A 25,000-nucleotide genomic window follows, 5' to 3' on the forward strand; every position below is an offset into this window, starting at 1 on the left:
TGTCTTATCCAGTCTTTTAACGAAAAAAAAAATGGTGTAAAATTGTTCCTACCAGTGTAGTGGAACCGATTTTGAAACTTGAAACCTATTTGAAATACAGAATCTGGAATTCCATCTAAAATCTGAAATCTCTTTCTGGGATCCCATTTGGGATCAGGGTTCTCATATGACATCTAAGATCCCATCCTTAATCTGAAATCTGGGTTCCCATGATAAATCTCTTTCTGAAACTCCCATAAGAATCTGGAACCGATGACTCCATCTAGAATCTGGCACTCTCTTTAGAATCTAGGATCCCAATCTGAGATCGCTTCCATAATCGGGAACCCCATCTTGAATTATATCTGGAATAAGGGATCTCGTTCTGAATCTGGAATCCCATCTGGAATCTCTATGTGAAATCTATGATCGGGATCTAATTTGAAAACTGGGAACCTCCTGGGATTTCATCTTGAATCTAGGATACCAGCCTTAAGAATTCTGGATTTCATCTGCAATCAGAGGTATCATCTGCACCCTTGGAGTTGACTTCTAACTTCTAATCTGGGATCCTACTCAGAAACCCATCTGATATCCCATCTTGAATGTGGGTTTTCATCTGGGATACGAGATTCCACCTTGACTCTGGGATACCATCTCTAATCTATATAAAATCTGAGATGCTGTAGCCGGCACTGGCCGATCCGGGAATAAATCATGCGGCTTAAGCGCCACTCCGTTAGGAGACCGCACGACAAGTTCTTAATTTGCCCGGTTGAGACTCTTCAGGGCGAGTCCATTTGAAATTCCCGAAGAAAGTAGGATCGAGCCAGCGCATCTACTTCCTACACCTCAACTGGGGTAATTACCCTACCAACAACATAACCCGATACACTACAAAACCATTCCTCCAAAGAACGCGGTAAGACAACACCCATACCTAAATGTCACGCGACATCAGCTATCGCAAACTATTTATCATCACTGGCGGTTCCACTACTTCTCGCTAGAGGCGCTACCAGCGTAGAAGGGCATGCGCAAGACTACAGTCAAATTGCGCCACGCAAATAACATCTACTACAAATACGCGAAGTAACGGGACAACATTTCAATAATTTAAAAATCTTTCGCAGGACTGTAGTATAACTTACTAACACAATAATACTTAAGAGGCGAAACACGTTTATTCAATAAATAACAAAAACGAAAGTTTATTCTACTCACATGCTATTTGTTCCATAATATACATTTACAATGTGTACCTGTTTCAGTCCTGCTCTCTTGTGCGTTTCTTTTCTATCTATCCTTCTATCTTGTTCTTGTGCTCTATTCGTGTACACGATCCATTGATATTTTCTCCCTTGACGATGCGGCAAGCTAGCTATGGAGACTTGATGCACCCGGGTGACTTAAACAATAGGGTTGGGTGGAGCTTCCATAAACTACGTGCGCACGCTTTGAAATCCAAGCAACCACCCAACCTTACATTTCCGGACGCTGTTTCAGACTAGACGTCCAAGAATATCCACGACCTTATGATCGGCAAAAAACTTCTCCGAGGCGTCCTCTCCGGACGCCCCACGCCACAAAAAGACGGTGCAAAAAAGGAAACGACTCACCGAGCAGCTACGTGGTTTTCGCTGACCTGCTGATTCTGCGCTCCTGGTGTGTCGCGTCGATGGGGACGGTCAAGCGACCCCTGGACCACGTGTAGGGGGGGGGGGGGTCACGTGGGGGTTGTTGTTGCGCAACCTTGAACGACCTTGAAGACGGGCCTGGCAAGTGGCAATTGACGACCACTCCTTCGGCGGTATTCGTTCGCCGGAAGTTCCGAGTCGATCGGCAGAGAAGCGTCGCTGTGGAAGAATCTAGCCAGTGGGCTATTCACGTACAATTAGCACATGCACGGGTTCATAAGACGAGCACAAAGAGCACATTACCTGGTAATCTGTCGAGGTAAACGCACAAACCCTACGCACTTCTTTCCTAACCTGGACTGAAAACTAGGAACTAACAAAAAGAACAATTAAACTAAAGAAATATCACCACGTTACTTTCACTCACATTCAACGGCTATTTCTACAAGGTTAACAACGACACTTCTACACTAATCTGTGGATCGAACGAAAGTAAAATGAAACCGTGATCCTCAGATAAGGGAAGGTACCATCGACCGAACTTAACGGAAGTTCGATATTTCCCCCGAGCTTCTTCGAAATGGTTCGGCAGTGTAACGGCTTACGTTGAAGGCTCGCTCAGTTTTGGACTCGGTCGCAACTTTTTCTTCCCCGACTTTCTCCGGAAATTCCAAACGTACTTGACCTTCGGATATCCCATTCGCGGCCGATTGAAGGCCGATTAAAGCTTTCCATAGTGAGAAAATTGCCTAACTGTTCGGCGCAATGTAATTAACTGATCTGTAGTGGCATTGATGTATCGATTGAAGGTCATTTTTATATTGATATTTGAAACTGTTAATGAAAATATATTCGGCTTTTTAATGGAAATGGAGCAAAGGCTACAATGCTATCTGGTATTTTGTATTCCATCAGAAATCTTATTCTGGGAATGCATTTTAGACTCTGGGGTCCCATCTGAAACGTGGGATCTGGAATCTGGGGTCTCATTCCGAATCTGATTTCCCAATCTGGGATCTTATCTGAAAATTGGGATCCCCCCTAGATTCTTGAATCTGGGTTCCCATGAGAAGTTTCTTTCTGAAATTAGACTCCCTCTAGATTCTGAAATCCTTTCTGGAACAGGTGATCCCATCTAGAATCTGGCATTCTTGCAATCTAGGAACTGAATATGAAATCCAGTCTGAGATCGCTTCTATAATCTAGGACCCCATCTTGAATCCTATCTTGATTATGGGATCTCATTCACAAATAGGGAACCCATCTGAAGATTCCACATGAAATCTAGATATGAAAGCTGTTATCGGGGATCTAATCTGGAATCTAGGATCTAATCTGGAAACTGAGATTCCATCTGAAATCTAGGATACCTCCATCAAAATGTAACATCCCATAAGAACCCATAATCAGGAGTCTCATCTGAAATCTGGGTTTCCATCTCTAATCTGAGAACCCAACTTAAATGTGGCTTCTCACCTGGGAAATCAAATTCCATTTTGAACCTGAGATCTCAAATAGAATCTTTATCTGTGTTCTGGAACTCTGGAAGTCATAGTCGTATTGAATTCCAGAAAGTAAAATTCCACGTTTCAGTTTTCACGTCCACGGTTGGTCTCGAACCTTAGTCCAGTGAGTGAGAACTGTCAGTCGCAGTCGATAGCCCCTATGGGAGTCAATGGGAGGGAGATTCATTGCATGTTACGCTTTCGTACTGCAGTCACATGGGGCCTATTTTTAGGTTTGAGGTTCTCCTGACAGTCAATTTTGGGAGACCTTTAAATGCGTGTTGGAAAAATGAGATCATATTTTGTCATCATTTAGTATTTCTAGTTTTTGTTGGGTATTGCAAAACTATCGATAACTATTATAACGTTCTGGAAAGAACTCCTAGAGAAATGACCCAATACATTTCTGAAATTTTGGGATTATTTCTGACGGGAGTACAAATTTAGTTTTCAGAATCTTTTTCACAGAACAATCTGGCCTGGCATGGGATTCCTAATAAAAATCTACAAAACAAAATGTAGATTTCCAAGTTTGCCGCTTTGTTTTCAAATAGGATAAATTTAAGAGCGTAAGATCACTAAGGGAACGGTGACCCTAATTCTTTTAGAAATTCTGCATTCATGATCCATTTTTTTAACACTGCCATAACCTAAATTGTTAGCATGACCGTCAGATTTTTTTTCACTTTTCCTGGTCGTGCATTTCAATGGGTTTCAGCAGCGTTCCAGCGATGTTCCAGAGGTATTCCAGAGGGCTTTAGTAATATTCCAAGAGGTTTCAAGGGCGTTCCTAAAGTGTTCCAAAAGGATTCAGAGTGGTCAAGAGGTCCCAGAGAAGATTCAGGATGTTCCGGGGGGTTCCAGGGGTTGAAGTGACCTAAGAGTATTTCAGGGGCTTTCAAAGACATTTAAGGGTGTTTCAGGGAGTTTCAAGAGCATTCTAGAAGTTTTCAAACAACTTCAGGGGCTTTCAGGGGATGCCAGGGGTGTTTAACGGGATTTCAAGGGGTCTCAGTAATGTTCTAGGTGGTCTTAGATTGCTTCAGGGCCTTTTTAAGGAATTTCATGGGGTCCTAAAAGTGTTCCTGAGGTGTTTAAGGGGGTTCTAGTGGCGTTCCAGAGGGCTTCAGAGGGTTGCAGGAGGTCTCAAAGGCGTTCCAGGGTGTCTCAGGGGGTTTTATGGGCGTTCTTTGGGGTTTCAGAGTTTTTCAGAAGCATTCCAGGGGTCTTCCAAGAGGATTAAGCGATTGCAGAAGCGCTCCACGAGTTTTCAACGGATTTCAGGGGCGTTCCAAGACTGTAAAATGCCTCAGGGGGTGGTTTCGGGTTTGTTACATGGAGTCCATGACGTTTCAGAGGCAAACCAGGGGGACGTATCCATGATATCACCTGAAACCAAATCCATTTAAACCAAACCCTGAAATAGTTTGAAAATAAATAGCTGTGCACAAAATACGAAAAAAACATGGGAAAATTCCACCAAACTTAAAACTAATCGGAAGTCGGGTCAAACTGTATCGAATGTTGGACCACTGTTGGGTCTATGGTGGGCTCGGTGGCCAAAATAAAACAGGTCAGAGATAGGTTTGTATCGGGTTACACGTCACCAATCACGATCAAAGCTTGAACTGTTCAACAATTAGCGAGAACTGTCCCACATTAGAATGAGCTAGCTTAAAAAGTGTTCAACAAATGGGTTCCAGACTTTCGATACTAATGTGCTTATTTTCTCTTACAAGCAAAGGGGTGTAAGTGACAAAACCCCACCTTCGAGTAAATGAGGTTTAAACATTTTTACCAATTATTCATCCCATACAAAATGTACGAAGTTACAAAATCTACCTAATTTTCTCCGATTTATTGTAATTTTTCCAATAATCGTACAAACAATCTTAACAAAAGTTCCCAAAAGCTTGCAATCTGAAGAATTTTATGATATGCTCAGGTCAAAATCGACAAAATGGTCACTTACACCTCTTTGCATCTGGGCCCCTCAATTGAATTCCATTATGGAGAAACAAATTCAATGGGAAGTATAAGATACGAGTGGATCTAGACGTTCACTGGATATTTTTGGAATCAAGTTCGGAAAAACAAATGAAAAAAATCAGTACTAACCGTTCAACAATTGCCAAATTACCTTACTCCATGATTTCTAAATATTTTCTTCCATGGATACTTTCAGAAAACCTGCCAGGGATTCTTTGAGGAAATTTTTCAGCTGCTTTTTTTTTCGGAAATATTCTCCAAGGATTTCTCCGGACATAACTCCAAAGTCTAAGCCTTTCGTCAAAAATTTTTCGAGAGACAATTTTAGAAAGTCTTCCATGGGTTGCTCTAGAAATTTCTCCAAACATTGTTTTGATGAATGTATCAGGAAAATCTTCAGGATTGTGGGAATTCCTTTAGAAATTTCTTAAGGGTTTCTTTAGACAATTTTTCAAAACTCCCGCTAGAATCTATTCAAAAACTCCTTGATAAAATCTTCTATAGATTCCATCTGATATTGATGCGTTCTTCCGAAAATCATTAAGAAATACCTTTCAAAAAATCTTACATGGACTCTTTGAAAGTAATTGAAGTATTCTTCGAGAAAATCTTGTATAGATTGATTCAGTTCCTCCGTGAACTTCTTCATATTTTTTCTTCAACACTTTACTTCAAAAATGCTCTAGATTTTTATAAGAATTTGTTTAGTACAACTTTTATGAACTTCTTCAGAAATTCCTCTTCCAGTGATTCCTCTAGAAATTTCTCAAAAGATTCTGATCTGAGTTTTTTTCAGAAATATCTTCATTTACAAAGGATTGCTTAAGAAAACCCTTCAAGGATTCAGTGATACTTCAAAGATTGCTTCGGAATTCTCTAGAATTCTGTAGAAATTTGAAATTTCTCTAAAAAATGTGTTCCTTAAATGTTTCATAGATTCCTTTAAAAATTTCTACAGGAATATTTTCACGAAAACTTCAAAGGTTTTTTTTTGGAAGTTCCTTGTAGAATTTTTTCCAGGAATCCTTCAAAACATGCCTCTAGATGTTGTTTTCTTTCAGATATTACTTAAAGATTTGTTCCTGAAATGTCTGGAATTCTTCTTCTTCTTCTTTATGACTCTACGTCCCCACTGGGACTTGGCCTGCCTCACTTCAACTTAGTGTTCTTTGAGCACTACCACAGTTATTAATTGAAGCGCTTCTTTGCCTTGGACAGGAATTTGGCTAGAGATTTGCCAACGTTTTTTTAGGAATTCCTCTTAAAATTACTTCAGAAATTTTTACTGCGATTCCTCCAGAAATTTCTGCTGAGATCCGTCCAGGAATTCTTCCGGGGATTTATATAAGAATCACTTCAGATATTTATCTAAATTTGATTCCTGAAATTATTCCTGTAATACCACCAGATGCTTTTGTTGAGTTTCCTTCAAGAAGTTCTGTGAGGTTTTTGCTAATATTTTCCAGGAATGTATACCGGAACTGCTTCACATATGTATCCAGATTTTTGGTCTCTTTCGGCCTGAGCAGTCTATAAGAAAGGGACCAAAAATCACATGATATGGTGTCCACAGCCGCATAGAAATTCTTTTTTTTTTTCTCCCCTGTTGGGAAAATTAAGCCACTGCCACAAAATTCTCATATTTCCCGAGATTTCTCTAGGTATTTTTCCACTAATTGCTCCTAGAATTACACCGTGAATTTATCCGAGAATTTATCTAGAAGTTTTTCTAGATTCTGGATTCTTACAGCAGTTCTACTGGGAATCCCTTTTGGGATTAAAAAAAATCTATGTATGCCTTCAATAATTTCTCCAGAAACGACTCAAACAATTATCTGGGCATTTCTGTAGGGATTTGTCTACGATTCCTCTGTTAGTTGTCCAGGCTTAGCGAGGGGTTCCTCTTCGAATTTGCTGAAGTTTCTCAAGTATTTTATACTGGGATTTCGCTGGGAATTATTTACGAGTTTCCTTAAGGAGTTCCTCGAGTTATATCACTAAGGATTTCTTGAATAATTTGTTTTGGCTTTTTACCAAATTTCAAAGTATAAAAAACAACTTTTGAACTGTGCATTCTAGACACTAGACGGCACTAGCGGACATTTTAAATTGTTATCGCATAATTTCAAAACTCAAATTATCTTCAAAATCCGTTTCTGTTTCTGGCCAAAAGTGTGAAAATATTTGAGAAAAGAATAGTTTGACTCCTAATTCTAAAAAAAGTTGTTTTGGTAAAATTCCGTCTAAAATGTTCTTTTTTTGTCGTTTTTAATGAGAAACAATTAATTTTTTTGTGTTATTTCACTGGCGTCATCCATCAAGGATATTTTTGTATCATTTTCGGAATAATTTGAGGATGAAACATGGACAAACATCTCAACAGTATTAAAAACTTGGCTTGACTTAATGGTTGAGAAAGCCATTCCCAAAGAAGTTAAATATGGACAAAAATTTAACTGAATTTGCAAGTAATATCGTTATTGTGTTGCGGTTTTCTTTCCGAATTCGAGATTCATTCGAAAACATAGTAAGAGTTTTAATTTAACCCTGTTAGGATATTGGGCTCAATACGACCCAGACACTGAACGCGCACAACGCCAGCGTGATACGATAATCCCAACATCCTAGGAGGGTTAATGTGTAAAAACTCATAGTAAAGTTTCAGTTATAACTCCTGCTATTTTTCTGATAGAATTTCCTATAGACTGTTTCAGAAATTATAAATACACTAACGATTAACTGCCATTTCAATTTGAGCACAATATCCAAAAAACTTTCTTCTAGCTCTTATAGTAAACAAGCTAGCGAAGCAAATAATACCAATTTTGTTGATGTTTCTGGTAAAAGTTAAAAAATAGGGCTTTGTAAACTAGATGATTGAAATTTGAAAATGCACAAAGTGGTCAAAAAATGTAGCATAGTAGAAAAGAAAAAAATCTCACAGATAAAATATTTCATTTCCAAACACAATAAAAAATGCTGTATCGATAATAAAAGATATTTCTCGATTGGTAAGAGTAATTTTTACTGGAATATTTGATCAAGAACCACCATTACGAGCCTTCTCAATACAAATTTTTTTGTTTCAAATTTCTCAACAACATCAGTAGCAACAAACGTTAAGCAAACGAATGTCTTAATTACTGCTTACTGCATTCGTTTTTATGGTATGACAAGCTTTGCCATCTGAAGGATTGAATGAGCTGAAAAAATAAGTTTGTTTGGATTAAATGCGTTCAGGAAAGCTTAGAAACTGTGTGGTAGTTCTTATGTTCCGTAGAAAACCTTAAAAAATAAGAAACTTGATCTCCGAAAAAATGTTGTGGAAATGCCTTTATCGATTTTTCCCAAATTTTGATCAAGGCATTCCTTAGACAACTTGTTGAGAAAGCGAATGTGATAAAAATTTAGATATTTTTTGGTATTTAGTGATAAATAATGTTGAAATCATTAAAAAACACCTTTGTGCAAATGCAAATTTGAAAAATTAAGTTATTTGTTAGAGAACTCGACTGTTCTTTAAAATATCAAGACAATTGAAAGGAAATATGAAAATATGGAGTACAATATGCTATACTCTGGAAGAAGTTGGTAAAAATCATTAGAACAGGTCATTTAATTTAATCATCAAAGTGTATTTATAATTTCTGAAACAGTCTATAAAAAAAACTCAATGAATAATTTTGAGGCATGGTATTAAGTTAATTTATTTGAATGTTCTAACGAATCATAAAAAAAACACTTTCAGATTTTTGTAACAAATAATTGATAAATTTCTTGGCAGTGTTGCAGTGTTCACAGCTACTACTAGCTGGATGTCTCGAATATATTTTTGAAGAATTTTCAGGAAAAAATCATTGGAAATTCTCAATAAAATAGTTTGCATATTTTTGTGTGATAAATCTTTCAAAAATTATGCTGCAATTTTTTTTGGGTAAACATTTTTCCCTTTTGTTCTTCTAAGAACACTAAAAATAAATTTAAAAAAAATGGGAAATGAAAATTTGAAAAATATTTTTTTTAGAAAATATTTGAGAATTCCCGCTTATTTTGTAAATTTAAGTATTCTTTCTGCCACGCTTTTTATAATCTCTTATAGATGATTTCCAGCAGGTCCTAGAAAATTTATTGTTGTTTATAATAAGAATGTACTGAATAAACGTCGTGTAAAGCTACAGAACAATTTCGGATAGAGATTGAAACTCTTCCACGGTTTAGATAATCATTTCTTTCGGGAAATTGAGAAGAAAATAATTGACAAAAAAAAAGTGTTTTGCTATTAAGCCTGCAATAAACTAACTCTTCAATTTCATTTGTCTTTTTTCAGGTATGTAACAGTCAAAGAAACTCATCACACAGATTAACAAATATGTATACGTAGAAACAATATGGTAAGTTCAAACATATTGTTAATTGGTTCCGGCCATAACATGAAGCTGTAAGCATCAATGTTCTTGAGCCGGAAGTCAGCTGTCTACGGAAAAAGTAGACAAAAAATTAAAGGATAAGGTTTCGGAAAATAAAAATTATATGACATCTAATATAAATAGATCCACGATAAAAATTACTCTCATTGTATTTTTTCTAGAAATCCTTCAAATATCCTCAAACATCTTCAAAGACATCATTTCAATCCAGCAAACCGTTTCCGAGTTTCATTTTTTTGGCATTTTTCATATGCCCTTTTCAAAAGTTAGGTGAAAAACATTGCAAAACAAATAACATGAACACACTTTCAGATGGAAGCTCTAACATGAGCAAAACTTCATCAGATTTGAAAAAGGTCTCGTCTATGTAATTTGTGCGTTCAGCTGGAAATGCTCCATAGACCTATCTTCCTCCTTGGTGACATAGTCTACTGATCAGCCAACCATACTTTTTCAATTGTGCGATATTTGCCAGAAAACCATTCGCCAGAATGCCATTGGCCAGAAAGACATTAGCCAGAAAGAACCATTTCCCAGAAAACCATTTGCCAGAAAGAACCATTTCCCAGAAAACCATTTGCCAGAATGTACCATTCTCCAGAAAGTAACATTTCCCAGAAATTTTCCAAAGTTCTCAATCCAGAAGTGTTCCCAATCTAATGATAATTTAAAGCCTTCTTATTGATATTATTTTTGGGGTCGATTAGCCCACGATAAAGATTGTAAATGTTAAATTTTATTTTTTGTCAGATTTATATGCGAAAGGTAAATAAATTACTGGAACTGATGTAAGAGCAAACCAGAAATGGTTTTAGAGTAACTTATATCTAACTAGAACTAGTAATTAAGAAAAGCCTATAGTTTGATGAAGTGCAAATCACTCTGAAACAAAAAGATGATGTGATCTCAAGGCTTTCAAACTTCACAATACATTAAACCTTTTATGTTATTTAATTATTGTATTGCGCACAGCAGCTTATTTTTTCAATTAGAACATTTCCAATAAAAATGTCTTGTGGACAAGTTGATCATGATGTGGACCCAATTGATCAAATCTTATTTTGACGGAATTTGATCAATACTCATCAAAGATTTTCCTTTCTTCAACACATAGGATGTTCTTTTCAGCTTTTACTGACATGGAATTTTTGGCTTTACTTATTTTTCCCAAGATTTCCTTCTTGTAATTAAAAGTAATTTTTGAAGCTTATTTTTGACAGCTTATTTTTGATAACTTTAAATAACAATTTTTGTGCCAAACAGCAAAATTACCCGGAATTGTTGATCACACACTTAAGTCAATCGAATACCATAAATAAAAACCTTTTGGAAGCATCGAGTAAAATACACAGAAATAATAACCATTAGCCTGACTGTCACTGCCCGAAAGCCAGTACCTCAAGCTTGAATGTGCCATTAGGCCGAATATCACTTAATCAAATGCTATAAAATGCTTGTTCTTGAGGAAATTAATTCTAATAATTCCAGCAGAGTTTTTACCTTCTTTTAATCATCTGCTGTTCTTTCTAGATGAACTTCTTAGTTTATTTGCGCCATTTCTAACCAATATATTCCCTTATCACGGTGATTGTAACGTGTGAGCTTAACATATTTGGGCTTAAGGTATTATGGCTAATGGCGCTCCGGCTACTGCTATAGAATCTTAATATCAATGGTATTAGGGCATTCGGCTGAATGCCGTTGGGCCGAGTGTCATTTGGTCGAAGTTAGTTAGGTCAAAGTTATTTTGCCGAATAATCATGTGTTTTTTCGTTTGCACCTTTTTTGCTGTTAAAATAGTTGTTGAAGTTGGAGCTTCTGTATTTTACCCATGAATCCTTCCGTCTTTTAAATATAGAAACAATAAACGGGTTTAAGATATGTTAATTTTTGTCAATAATTAAACTATTCGCAATACAAATATTGCTTTATGGTTTTAATAAAATCAACAAATGCCAAAAACTAGGCTTACAATGAAACTAGAAAGAACAGCCTGTGTTTAGAAGAAGGAAAAATTCACTATTAGAATTAGAGAAAATAGTTTCGTTGTAGAAAAATAGTTTTTGCACCGAAACCGTTGATGTTCAACTAGTGAATTTTGCCTTATTTTGAACATAGGCTGTTCTTCTTAGTTAGTAAGACTAGATTTTGACAATAATTGTTGATTGGGGTAAAACAATACGGCAATTAATTATTGGAGAACCGAACAAATTTAAGAAACCGTTCCGATTCCTGTTCCATAATCACTGAATTGCGATTCATGATCATCATTCTACCCATTGACCATTCGGCCTAATGGACTTCGGTCAGCATCGAAACAAACCAAGAGATCATCCTAGCAGTTAACATATTAAATTATTGTAAAAGATTGAAACTGACGACATTTTTTATGTTAATGGACTGCAATAATCCACCAAACTCTCACAATGACATCTTTAGTTTCAATTAATTCTTAGAAAATGGAGAAAATTTCTATTTGCTGGAAAGTACCATTTGCCAGAATGTACCAATCCCCAGAATTTCATATTTAATATTAAATTCTGGGGATTGATACATTCTGGCAAATGGTACTTTCGGGCAAAAAGTATTCTGGCAAATGGTACATTCTGGCAAATGGTTTTCTGGCGTTTGTCATTCTGGCGAATGGTTTTCTGGCGAACGGTTTTCTGGCAAATATCACACAATCTACTTTTTCGCATAAATCATCGAAACCAACTTCATTTCCCTAATGCATCATTGATGTTGGATTGGCCGCAGACCGTCATTTGAAAATTCCCATGTCCCATGTACATTTTAACAGTTTTGAGCCACCCCCAGAAGGGTAAAACGCAAATAAAAGGGAAATTTGAAACTTGTATTGAACAAGTAGGATGATGAATTTTCCCTCTCAGGAAGGACGAGTTCCAATCCGATACAATTTAAATATTATTGCAAAAGCATAGCAAACAAGATATCGATTGAACGTACCCCCGTTACAGCATCCCGGGGAAAACTAGAGGAAGAGAGTTGTTTCTGATCCCCTCCCATCATTGCATCTCGAATTCCATCGATTCCATCATCGGATCTCCGGAGAAACTTCCTGCGGTCAAAACAAACTTCGGGAATGTTCTTTTCTTCCAATTCCAATGGCATCCGCATTGGAGACGATACAGATACTTCCTCTGTTTTGCCCGCTACCAATTGCAGAGGCTGGGTTGCTGTTGCTGCTGCTGCTGCTGCAGTTTGCAAACTGAAGAAAAATCGATAGCTTCAGTGAGGCGTAAAATTGAAAATTTTTGCTCTTCTTGCTCCTTGCTCGGTCGGTTGGTTGGTCCGGGGGAAGTCCCTCGGCGCAGTCCTCGTCGGCCGATGATATTGATGCTGATGCTGCGGTGCGATACCCGAGCAGGAAGGCATAACAAAAGTTAAACAACAGAGGGAATTTTCTGGAATTTCCAAAGAAAAAATCTACGGAGTTTTCAGAGGAAATTCTCTGGAATTTCCAAGGGAAAATCTCCGGAATTTCCAGGGGAAATTCTTCGGAAATTCCAGGGGAAATTCTCCGGAATTTCCAGGGGAAATTCTCCGGAATTTCCAGGGAAAATTCTTCGGAATTTCCAGGGGAAATTCTCCGGAATTTCCAGGGGAAATTCTCCGGAATTTCCAGGGGAAATTCTCCGGAATTTCCAGGGGAAATTCTCCGGAATTTCCAGGGGAAATTCTCCGGAATTTCCAGGGGAAATTCTCCGGAATTTCCAGGGGAAATTCTCCGGAATTTCCAGGGGAAATTCTCCGGAATTTCCAGGGGAAATTCTCCGGAATTTCCAGGGGAAATTCTCCGGAATTTCCAGGGGAAATTCTCCGGAATTTCCAGGGGAAATTCTCCGGAATTTCCAGGGGAAATTCTCCGGAATTTCCAGGGGAAATTCTCCGGAATTTCCAGAAGAAATTCTCCGGAATTTCCAGAAGAAATTCTCCGGAATTTCCAGGGGAAATTCTCCGGAATTTCCAGGGGAAATTCTCCGGAATTTCCAGGGGAAATTCTCCGGAATTTCCAGGGGAAATTCTCCGGAATTTCCAGGGGAAATTCTCCGGAATTTCCAGGGGAAATTCTCCGGAATTTCCAGGGGAAATTCTCCGGAATTTCCAGGGGAAATTCTCCGGAATTTCCAGGGGAAATTCTCCGGAATTTCCAGGGGAAATTCTCCGGAATTTCCAGGGGAAATTCTCCGGAATTTCCAGGGGAAATTCTCCGGAATTTCCAGGGGAAATTCTCCGGAATTTCCAGGGGAAATTCTCCGGAATTTCCAGGGGAAATTCTCCGGAATTTCCAGGGGAAATTCTCCGGAATTTCCAGGGGAAATTCTCCGGAATTTCTAGGGGAAATTCTCCGGAATTTCCAGGGGAAATTCTCCGGAATTTCCAGGGGAAATTCTCCGGAATTTCCAGGGGAAATTCTCCGGAATTTCCAGGGGAAATTCTCCGGAATTTCCAGGGGAAATACTCCGGAATTTCCAGGGGAAATTCTCCGGAATTTCCAGGGGAAATTCTCCAGCATTTCCAGGGGAAATTCGCCGGAATTTCCAGGGGAAATTCTCCGGAATTTCCAGGGGAAATTCTCCGGAATTTCCAGAGGAAATTCTCCGGAATTTCCAGGGGAAATTCTCCGTAATTTCCAGGGAAAATTCTCCGGAATTTCCAAGGGAGAAATTTGCCTCTTCCTCCCACTCGGAACCACCGGACGATTGTGTGCATTTTTCCGTCGAAGATAGTCTTTTCCCGTCGATTGAAAGCGAAGCGGAAAGAGAGAATGTTTTTTTACCTACCAGAGCAGACCCCTTGCCTGCGACAGCGAAAGCTCCACTTCGTTGGGAACTAGTTCGAAAAGGGTTCCACATTGCGGGGGCAACACGGGTTTGCACAGTTCAGAAATGTGTTTGAGGTATCGAGTTTCCAGTACACACCACTAGCATGGCGGCGAGCGGGCGTATCGCATCTGGATATGGGTGTCAGTCGATACATCCCAGCAGTGTCCTTTTCTCATTGGGGCAAATGGTTTGAATATCTGACGTGCGGGATGGGATGGGAAAGGGACGGCGTTGCGCAAAAAGGGACTACAACAACTGGACCAATATCCAATAACTAATGAGCTGTGACCGATTTGTCTTGCGTCGGTGGATGGGAATACCGGGAACCAGTTGTCACATTGCTGGAAACGCAGTCAACCGAGCGGATCGATTGATGTGTGAATTTAAGTGTGGCAGGCAAGTTGTGGGCTAGATGAGTTGGAATAGTTGTCATCGATGAAATGGGTGTGATTGCAAAACTTAAATACTCAACCGTTTTTTTAACCCTTCAACACCGAATGTATGCCACAGTGTTTACTAGAAGAATCGCTCTAGGAATTCCTCTAGGAATCCCTCTCAGCATTCCACCAGTAATATCTCTGGGAATTCTCCAAAGAATTTCCTGAAGAAATTCCCACAAGGGAAAGGAGGAATTTCAAAGGAATTCCCGATGTAAATTCAGATAGAATTCAAGAGAAATAGCAGATGGAATTCCAAAAGAATTCTGGTGGAATTCGAGAGGAGTTCCTGGAGAAATTTTAGAGAAATTTCTGGTGGAATTTCAGGTGAAATTCCCGGAATTTCAGAGGGAATCCTAGAGGAATTCCCGGTGGAATTCCAAAGGAATTCCAGAGGAACTTCAGTGGTATTTCAGAGGGATCCCCGTAGGAATCCCTGAGAAATTGGCATAGAAATTTTGCGAGGAGTTCCTGAGGAATACTCTGAAGACTTCCACAGAAATTACTGAAGGTATTTTAGTTGAATTCCCAGAGGAATTCCAGAGGTAATCCCTGCGGATTCGCAGAGGATTTCGCTAAGAAAAGCCGGAGGGATTCCCTAAAGTATTCTGAAAGAATATCCTGCGAGATTCAAGGTAAATCCCAGAAGGAATTCCCGGAAGGTTTTCAGAAGAGTTCTCGGAGAAATTCCAAAGGAATTCCTGAGGAATTCCTTAAGGAATTCCAATGGAATTCTTGGGGAAATTCTAGAGTGATTCCAGAGAAATCCCTGAAGAATTCTCTAAGAAATCTCCAAGGCATTCCCAAAGTAATTTCCTGAGGACTTCCAGGGGAATTCCTGGAGGAATTTCAGAGAAATTCCTTTATTAATTCCAGTGGAATTACCTAAAAATTCCAGAAGCACTTCCGATGGAATTCCAGAAGAATTTCAGAGAAATTCTCGAAGAAGTGGAATTGCCGGAGGAATTCCCAAAGAAATTTCCGAAGGATTTCCAGAGAAATACTCGGAGGATTTCCAAAGAAATACGGAATAGGAATCCGAGAGGAATTTCTGGAGGAATTACCGGAGGAATTTCTGAGGACTTCCAAAGGAATTTTGGAAGGAATTTAAGAGGAACATCTTGAAAAAATCCAAAGGAATTGTCTGAGGAATTCCAGAGAGATTCCCTGAGAAAATCAAAAAGAGTTCCCACGGAAATTTCAATAAATTGCTATAAAAATTCTCGAAAGAATTTCAACGGAAATCCAGAAGAATTTACGAAAGAATTCCAGCAGGAATTCCAGCAGCAGCAACTCCAAATACATCCCCGAGGTCATTCGTGAGAATTTCCAGAGGAATTCCCAGAGGAATTCTTGGAAGAATTTTAGAGGCATTTCCTGAAGGAATCCAGAGAAATTCCCGGCGAAATTCCAAAGGAATTTCGGGAGGCATTTGAGTGGTATTCCCAGTGGAATCTCAGGATATTTCCCGGGTAAATTCCAGACGTAGTCCCTAAGGGATTTCCGAAGATTTTGCAGAGGAATTCCCAGAGGGGTCTCTGAGAACTTTCATGGGAAGTTTTGGAGTAATTTCACAGGAATTCTTTGATGAAAACCACAAGAATTCCCGGGAGATTTCCAGAGGAATGCCAGTGGAATATCCGTAGGAATCCCTGAGAAATTGTCGGAATTCCTTGAGCACTTCCAGAGACATTCCTGGAGGAATTTCCGAAGAATTCCCTGAAGAAATTCAGAGGAGTTTCCAGAAAAAATCCCTGAGGAGTTCCAGGAGAATTTCGTTAGGAATTCAAGTGAATTGCATAGAAATTCCCGACGGATTTCCAGAAGAGCTATCCATGGTATTTCCAAGATTTTCCGGCAAAACTTCAGAAAATTTTCTGGCGAAATTTCAGAGGCATTCTCGGAGACATTCCAGAGGAGTTTTAAAGGAATCGCCGGAGGTATTCTCACAGAAACTCCCGGAGGATTTCCAGACGAATACCCGAAAGAATGTTCTTGCAGATGAATTCCTGAGGAATTTCCTGAGGATTTCCAGAGGAATTCTTGGTGGAATTTTAAAGAAATTCCATGAGGAGCTTCTTCTTCTTCTTCTTTTTCTTATTCTTTATGGATCTACGTTCCCACTGGAACTTTGCCTGCCTCGCTTCAATTTAGTGTTCTTTGAGCACTTCCACAGTTATTAATTGAAGGGCTTGCTTTGCCTGCCTTTGCTTGAATTTGAACATTGTGAAGCAAGGACAATGATACAATATGCCCAGGGTGTCGAGAAAATTTTGCCGATTGGAACGGGAATCGAACCCGCCGTCTCCGGATTGGCGATCCATAGCCTCAACCCCTAGGCTAACTGGAGACCCAATTCCATGAGGATATCCAAAGAAATTTCCAATCCAATTCAGAAGAATTTCCTCAAAAATTTCCTAAGGAATTCCAGAAGAATTTCCTTATGAATTCAAGGGAATTCTCGAAAAAAACCCAGAGGATTTTCCGGAGGAATCCAGAAAAAATCCAAATGGCATTTTGGAAGAAAATCTGATGGATATTCTTCTGGAATTTTACAAAAATTTCTAGAGGAAATTCGGTGGAATTCCAGAGGAATTTCCGAAAAAATTTTGGTTGAATTTCCGGCAGAATTTTAGAGGCATTTTCGGTGGCATTCCAGAGAAATTGTCAGAATAATTCTCATGGAAGTTCTTGGATAAATTCCAGAGAAAATTCTAGAAGATTTCCAGAGGAATACCTGAAGGAAACCGTTAGGAATTTCCAGAGGATTTTCTGTGAAATTCCCTGAGGATTTCCAAAGGTATTCATCTGAGACCCACCAAAAACGCCTCTAAAACCCGTCAAACAACCTCTGCAGCTTACTGAAATGCCTAGGAAATTCCCTTAAAGCGTCTATGGACTCCATGTTACTCTCCTGAGACACTTCAAAACCCTCGAAAACGTCTGCATTATGCCTCTCAAACCCGCCGGGAATCCACTGAAACTTCCTGGAGATATGACGAAGCCACACTTCGAATTTGCAAGAGCACAAGTCTGAATAACCGGATGTCAGTTCGCGCTGAAAAGTTGATCAATTGGTCACCACCAGCGGGCAACCAATCGATAAGCTTTTTAGCAAAAACCTACTTTTGGTTCTTTAAATGTGTGCGTTCTTGAAAATTCGAGATGTGGCTTCGTTATATCTTGAAATGCCCCCGGAAACGCCCCTAAACCCTGCTCCGAAAATCCATGGTCCCCGACCTGACCTCCAGGTACCCCTCTGAAACCCCTTTGGATCCCCTGAAACGCCTCTAAGACCTCTTAAAACGCCCCTGAGACCCCCTGAGTTGCTCCCAAGATCCTTTGAATCCCAAGCTCCCCTGAGACCCCTTGAAACTCTTTGAGACTCTAACGCCCCAAAGACTTCCTGGTACACCCTGATAACCCTAGAAATGCCTCTAAACGCCCCTGAGACCCACTAGAACCCCCCTGGAATCCCCTGAGACCCCCTGAAGCACTCCCAAGACTTCCTACAATCCTTGAAGCCCTCTGAGAGAACCCTTCTTCTTCTTCTTGGCGTAACGTCCTCACTGGGACAAAGCCTGCTTCCCAGCTTAGTGTTCTATGAGCACTTCCACAGTTATTAACTGAGAGCTTCCTCTGCCAATGACCATTTTGCATGTGTATATCGTGTGGCAGGCACGAAGATACTCTATGCCCAAGGAAGTCAAGGAAATTTCCTTTACGAAAAGATCCTGGACCGACCGGGAATCGAACCCGTCACCCTCAGCATGGTCATGCTGAATACCCGTGCGTTTACCGCCTCGGCTATACGGGCCCTAAAACCCCCTTAAGTGCTTCTGAGATCTTCTGGTACCCCCTTGAAACACCCATGTATACTCCTGGTATCCCACTGAGATCCCTTTATGTCCCCCTGCAAACTCCCTTTGCTCGTCCCTATAAACGTCCACTGGCCGCCGTTGCCATAGTTAACGTCATTATTAAATTTTCTTGTGCACACTATTGTAGGGCATAAAAAAGGTGCATAAATTGAAAGTGCATAAAAATAATCTGCATAAAAAAGGTTTGAGTCTTCAGAACAACATTTAAACTAATTAAAATTGGATCATATATTTTATATGATGAAATTTTTTTATTGTGAATGATTATTGATTGATTAAATTTGTTTTCTTATGATTATGATTACTGATTAATGATCAAATTGCGAAAGTGTAATAAAGATTAATGATTAAACGACACATTTTTTTGATTATCATTTAGGATTGTTGATCAATCTTAATCATCAATCATGATTAAATTTATGATTAATCATTACCGCTCTGGCCATATGCAACGTTCGTAACGGAAACTTGCTGACAGATAAAACAATGGTGGCTGCCAGGAGGACAGAGCACTTTGAACACTGAAGAACAACAAAACTGCTGGGAAAGACGATTTCCCGGCCGAACTTTCTCAATCACGGTTGGGCACAGCTGTATCAACTCTTACACCGTATCAAATTGAAGATATGGGAAGAAAATGAACTGCCTGCTCTCATTTGCCCTCTTTACAAGAAAGAGTATCGACTCCAGTGCGACTCCAGGTATCCAATACGTTATGGAATTAAAGTCATATGCACTGTAAGCGCCGGAATGAAATCAATGCAATAAATTCTACGGACAATCATGTCAGAACACACTTAGACATAAGCAAGCAGCTGTTTTTTCGTTCTGTTTGAATGTTCTAGGATGCCCAAACATTTCTGGGCTTAAGACTTAGTACATGGTCAACGGGATCTACCGCAGCGCAGGAGTGATTCAATATAACTTTGAGGTTTTTGACTGTTATTACCCAAGTTGCTTTGTAATTGAACGAGAAGTTCTTTTAACGGTTTCCGGGCATTTCAAGGTTTCCAAAATGTCCTGAAGTTCAGGATTTTGAAGGTCTACATAATCTACCACACTCAAGTAACATTTTTTAGTCAAAAAGACTAAAAGAGGTTCTAAGAACCCTTATAAAACTAAAATAAAAGGTATTTTGTTTTATGAAGATCCTAAAACTCTCTACAAGACTAATTGGCCTTCAAAATTTTACTTGAGCAATCACCGTTCAATCAACGCTTGCGGTTTACGGCCATTAACCCTTAAAAGATGTGGACAACTTTTTTGCATAGTTTTATTTATAGATTTTGACCCAGTGGGTGGATTTTCAAAACCAAAATCTTTTTATCAAGGGGATTAGTTGTGCTATCATATGCATATATGGAGATTATGTTATGCTAGAACATTTTGGAGATATAGCTGGAAATGTAGTGTACACCACTTGTTCTTCATTGGATTCCGCGTTTTATTTCTATGTACATGTGATATATTTCAATGGAAATTGCACTATATTCTTTGTTTGGGTTGGGTACGTTAGATAGAAATATCTTATGTCCTTTTACAGCTGTAACATAGATCTACAGGTTATCCAAAGCGTCCAGAAGTTTTGAACTCTGTCTACTGAAAACAAATAGTTGTGTATACTTTTTAAATCACTTGAACTTGCCGAATTACATTCAAATATACATTTTGAAACATGAAATGATGGTTGTCATGACCTGGTGATGTTCTAGGCAACTTAAAATAGCTCTGGAGTTCTGATTGTAAGGCCTTTACCTGTAATACTATATCAAACTAATGTATGAATGTCAGAACTGATTTGATTAGATCCATACATGTAAATCAGAGTATGAAAGACTAACTGCACATCAATGGCGATACCTTAGGCCATCCAAAGCATTCTGGAGTTAAGGCCTTTATATCTACACCCGTAATAACGCATCGGGTGCATTTAAAACTTGGTATAATGCGTATTGGTAGTCATAGAACATCATAGAGGCATCCTGAATCATCCGAACTTTTCTGAAGTTGAGAAATATGATTTGAATTTGAAATGGTATATCAACAGAAGTGCACAAACATCAGAGTTTGCCCATTTGATTCATACACATAGTGCAAGCCATGGGAGAGAAGTTTCCTGAACATCAGATATATCTGAGGTCACCTTTCAGTATTATGTGGTTAAGGCCTTCAGATCTACACTCGTAACAAAGCACCCTACACGTTCAGGAGTGGTGCAGTGTGTTTCAGTAGACATAGATGATAAGTTCGACCATATATCATATGATTAAAGCTTTTCTAGATCATCCTGAATCCTGAATCATTCTGAAGCTAAAATATACGGTTTTCATTTGTAACTAGCTGTCCCGGCAAACCTCGTTCTGCCTGCCTACTGTGTTTTTTGACATGCGACTCTGTAGAAAAATGCCCCGCAAAACTGAATTTCAAACTTTCTCGTTTTCGGTGCGTTCTCGGTTGGTTTTTCCAATTGTTTTTTCGTACGAACACGTCGGAGCCCTGGCGGAATGCAACAGTGAAAGAATCATGTCGATCTGTTGACCCGTTCCCGAGCCTATTCGTGACATACAAACACCATTCCATTTTTATTTATATAGATGACCGACCAAGTGCACTAATATCAGCATTTATCTCATTTGATTCAAACATATATTACAAGTCGTGGCCGTGGGAGATAAATTTCCAGCACACCAGCGATATCTGAAGCATCATTATTTTATATTATATGGTTAAGGCCTTCAGGTCAACGCTCGTAACAAAGCATCGGCTACACGTTAAACTCACTATAACGCGTTTTGGTAGTCATAGAAGATCAGTTGAATCACGTGATATTTGAATCTAAGAAGCTTCCCGAATCATCCAAACTATTCAGAAAATTAGACATATAATTTGAATGTGTAATGGTCTATCAAAAGAAGTGCACAAATATCCGAATTTGCTCATTTGATTTATACATGTAATGCTAATAATGGGAGACAAATTTCTAGTGCGTCAGGGATATCTGAGGTCACTTGTAATAGCATATGGTTAAGGCCTTCATATCTACAACTCGTAGCAAATCATCGGCTTAGGCTCGTGTACAAGAAAGGAAGGCAAGGGAGGGGTTTTTCGTAGTTTTCGTAAAGGTGTAGTGGTATCTAGTTCATGGAATTTCGGAGATGTGAGGAGTTTAACTCCCCAAACTTCTCCCTTGGGCATGAGCGTGCATCGGCTACACTTCAAACTTAGTGTAGAGTATCGCAGTAGTATTAGATCAATTCAAACATATTTTCTTGTATGTTAGAGCTGTCCCAGATCAGGTATCAGAACGTCGGCTCAGGCGGCACGTTCTCCATCAGACGGGAGATTTGTGCCTCGCCTACTTAATGCCTATGTCATCATCTACCCTTTTGGAAATTATGGAGAATGGGGTGGGATAAGGGAACGGATTGGGATTTGGAAAAGGAAAGAGGAATGGGAAGGGGGAAGGGAAGACATAAGACCCTTGACAAGGGTTAAAACGCCGATGCGTAAAAAAGCCGAAAGCTCTAATGGTTTTGAGAAACCAAAAAAAAAAAAAAATAAGAAGAAAAAAAAACCTTTATGAGGTTGAAACGCCCATGCGTAGAAAGAGCCGAAAGCTCTAAAAGCTTTGAAAAGCCAAAACCCTAAAAAAGGAAAAAAAAAAACCTTTACAAAGGTTGAAACGCCGATGCGTAAATGAAAAGCTAATTGCTCAATTAGGATTAAGAAGCCAAAACCCGCAGGTAGAAGACTAACTATTTATTTACAAGAAACACATCAGCTTGATATTTCTGCAGATATTTCTGGTAGACGTATCCAGCTGTTATGTTCATTGAAATAGCTGTCAATGATCACTTCAATAACCGCGCTGCTACAGATGAAGTTTTGGCAGAGCTACTCTGTTGTGATACTTTAACAACAACTTTGTCGAAAGTATAGTTGATTTTGAAATAACTATTTCTGAGTATGTGCAGAGAATCATCATCGATACAGCAGAAAATGACCCGATAGTCTATGGATTGCTGGGTTCTTACAATCCGCCAACGGTCTATTGGAATCCGAGGATTCTGTAACTTGAGACGATGAAGAATATCTCCATTTTTCAAGTTTTCGTTTGCATCCCAAGGAATGCTAAAACTGACCTTGTTTTGGTACAGTGAGAACGGTTCTACTATGAACTTGAATTCACCAGCCACATCATTTATTGCAGCAAGCTTCTCTTTGAGCCAGTCACAGCTTTCTTTGTTGTCAGGCGCGAACCACACAGCACCGAACCTGAGGCCAGACCCAGAAAAACTTGGAATAAACGAGTTGGGCGGTGAAGAAAATAAGCACAAATTCAGATCTCGTAAAAGAGAGTCTTTCATCGCGTTGGTGAAAGTGCCGTTTACAAGTCTCACTTGGATTCGATCAGTTTCACTTTTAACAGCTCGTTCTGGTAAAGAAGAACCATTGTAGGAAATCTGTTTAGATTTCCCTTTGGTAGCAGTGCCCTTTTCACCCTTTGATCGGGTTCCACTCGATGAATTCGCACCAGCCCCATTAGATTTGTTGAGAGACGTTGCATCCTCCACACAATCACCTGTGGCTGCTTGCAAACCATCGATGATAACAGGATTCTCCTGATTAACCTTACCGATAGAAGTACCTTCAGTACTTTCAACCTCCATTCCTCCTTCGGAATTTGCACGACGCTCTGCAGCCATGATGGGTGAAAAAAAAAAGCGTGGATAACGACCTGATGTCGATGGTGGTCAGGATCAGAAAGAACGATAATTCCAACAATCTACTTCTATCCACTGAACCAGTTATGTCCACACTACTACCAACTACATGTGAGATGTGAAGAGAGCAATCTCAAATACTCACATGTAGTTCACTGAAGTATGACGCATATCTGTATGTGTAGAGAAAAGAAACTTATTGGAACAATATCGCTTCCCAATACTGAAACAATAACCACAGTAGGGGTAAAAATCAAACCGAAGGTTATGAGGTGTAATATGCCAAACAGAATTCAAAAAAAAAAAAAATACATATACACTATTAGAGAACGTAGAAGACAATGATACTTGAACAAACTGAAACATATTGTTTCTGAAAATCATTCTATCTGACCGCAACATGAGGTTCCCTAAGCGATCAAGAATGATCAACAGTCCACTGCATACATTGTCCCCGTGTTCTCCTATGAGGAAATTCTCTTTCCCACAAAAACTCTACATTTACTACTATTGCCAGCAGGGGCAACAGTGGGAGATAGACTAATACACAAATCTCCATGCATACACCAAAAGTCAGGTTACTTAGAAACACACAGACAGTTGCACAAGACAGCGAAATACTGTAGTAAAACCCGAAGGTACTCACTATAAAAATAGTCGTATAAAGAAAACAAAATCCAGTAACTCAAATCAAGTGTTTCTCATACCTAAACGGTGCAAGGTACAGTAGATTTCCCATACCTACTAGTTTGCACACGTTTCTGTTCTGCACTGTAGTACTTACATAGACAGTTCTGTACATGCAATACAACAGTAGAAGGAACACAATGTATTGATAACACTATTCCCAAAAACTATCAAGTGTATTGGATGAACGTTACACATTTGTTCACTATTTCGCAGCGGACGATCTCGAACACAACCTATCATCATACATGATTAAATACCCATCAACATATCGGTACACAAACACTGGATATAAGAATGTTTTGAATAACACTAATACACTTAGGTGCACTTGTGATAGCGCTTGCCATCTTGAACCACTTTTTGGATTAAACATAAAAAAGGCACTGATTCTCTACATTATTCTAAGTAATTTATGGAAACTTTTGCAGCCAATAATTTACTTTAACGACAATGCACATCATCGATATTAATCGATGAGTAAAATTGTGAAAAACAGCCCTAAATTTGGGAGCTGTATATTAACACGTCCACTACCCATACTAACTCCTACACTTTTCGCACTTTTCGCACTTTTCCGAATTTGCTCATTTGATTTATACATGTAATGCTAATAATGGGAGACAAATTTCTAGTGCGTCAGGGATATCTGAGGTCACTTGTAATAGCATATGGTTAAGGCCTTCATATCTACAACTCGTAGCAAATCATCGGCTTAGGCTCGTGTACAAGAAAGGAAGGCAAGGAAGGGGTTTTTCGTAGTTTTCGTAAAGGTGTAGTGGTATCTAGTTCATGGAATTTCGGAGATGTGAGGAGTTTAACTCCCCAAACTTCTCCCTTGGGCATGAGCGTGCATCGGCTACACTTCAAACTTAGTGTAGAGTATC

The 25,000-nt window shown here is 39.2% G+C and overlaps 1 protein-coding gene and 1 long non-coding RNA gene across 22 annotated transcripts in view; one reads left to right on the plus strand and one right to left on the minus strand.

Moving 5' to 3' along the window:
* LOC109397187 (neurobeachin) overlaps positions 1-25,000 on the plus strand; it is a 405,013-nt gene that overhangs the window by 78,076 nt on the left and 301,937 nt on the right. The window lies entirely within an intron of this gene.
* On the minus strand, positions 947-9,409 carry LOC134284998 (uncharacterized). Its single transcript, XR_009996061.1, has 2 exons — positions 2,044-9,409; positions 947-1,989 (listed from the first exon to the last, which is right to left on the minus strand). It is a non-coding gene; the product is annotated as an uncharacterized LOC134284998 (long non-coding RNA).

This window comes from Aedes albopictus, chromosome 1 (genome assembly GCF_035046485.1).
Source record: "Aedes albopictus strain Foshan chromosome 1, AalbF5, whole genome shotgun sequence".
Classification (NCBI taxonomy): domain Eukaryota; kingdom Metazoa; phylum Arthropoda; class Insecta; order Diptera; family Culicidae; genus Aedes; species Aedes albopictus.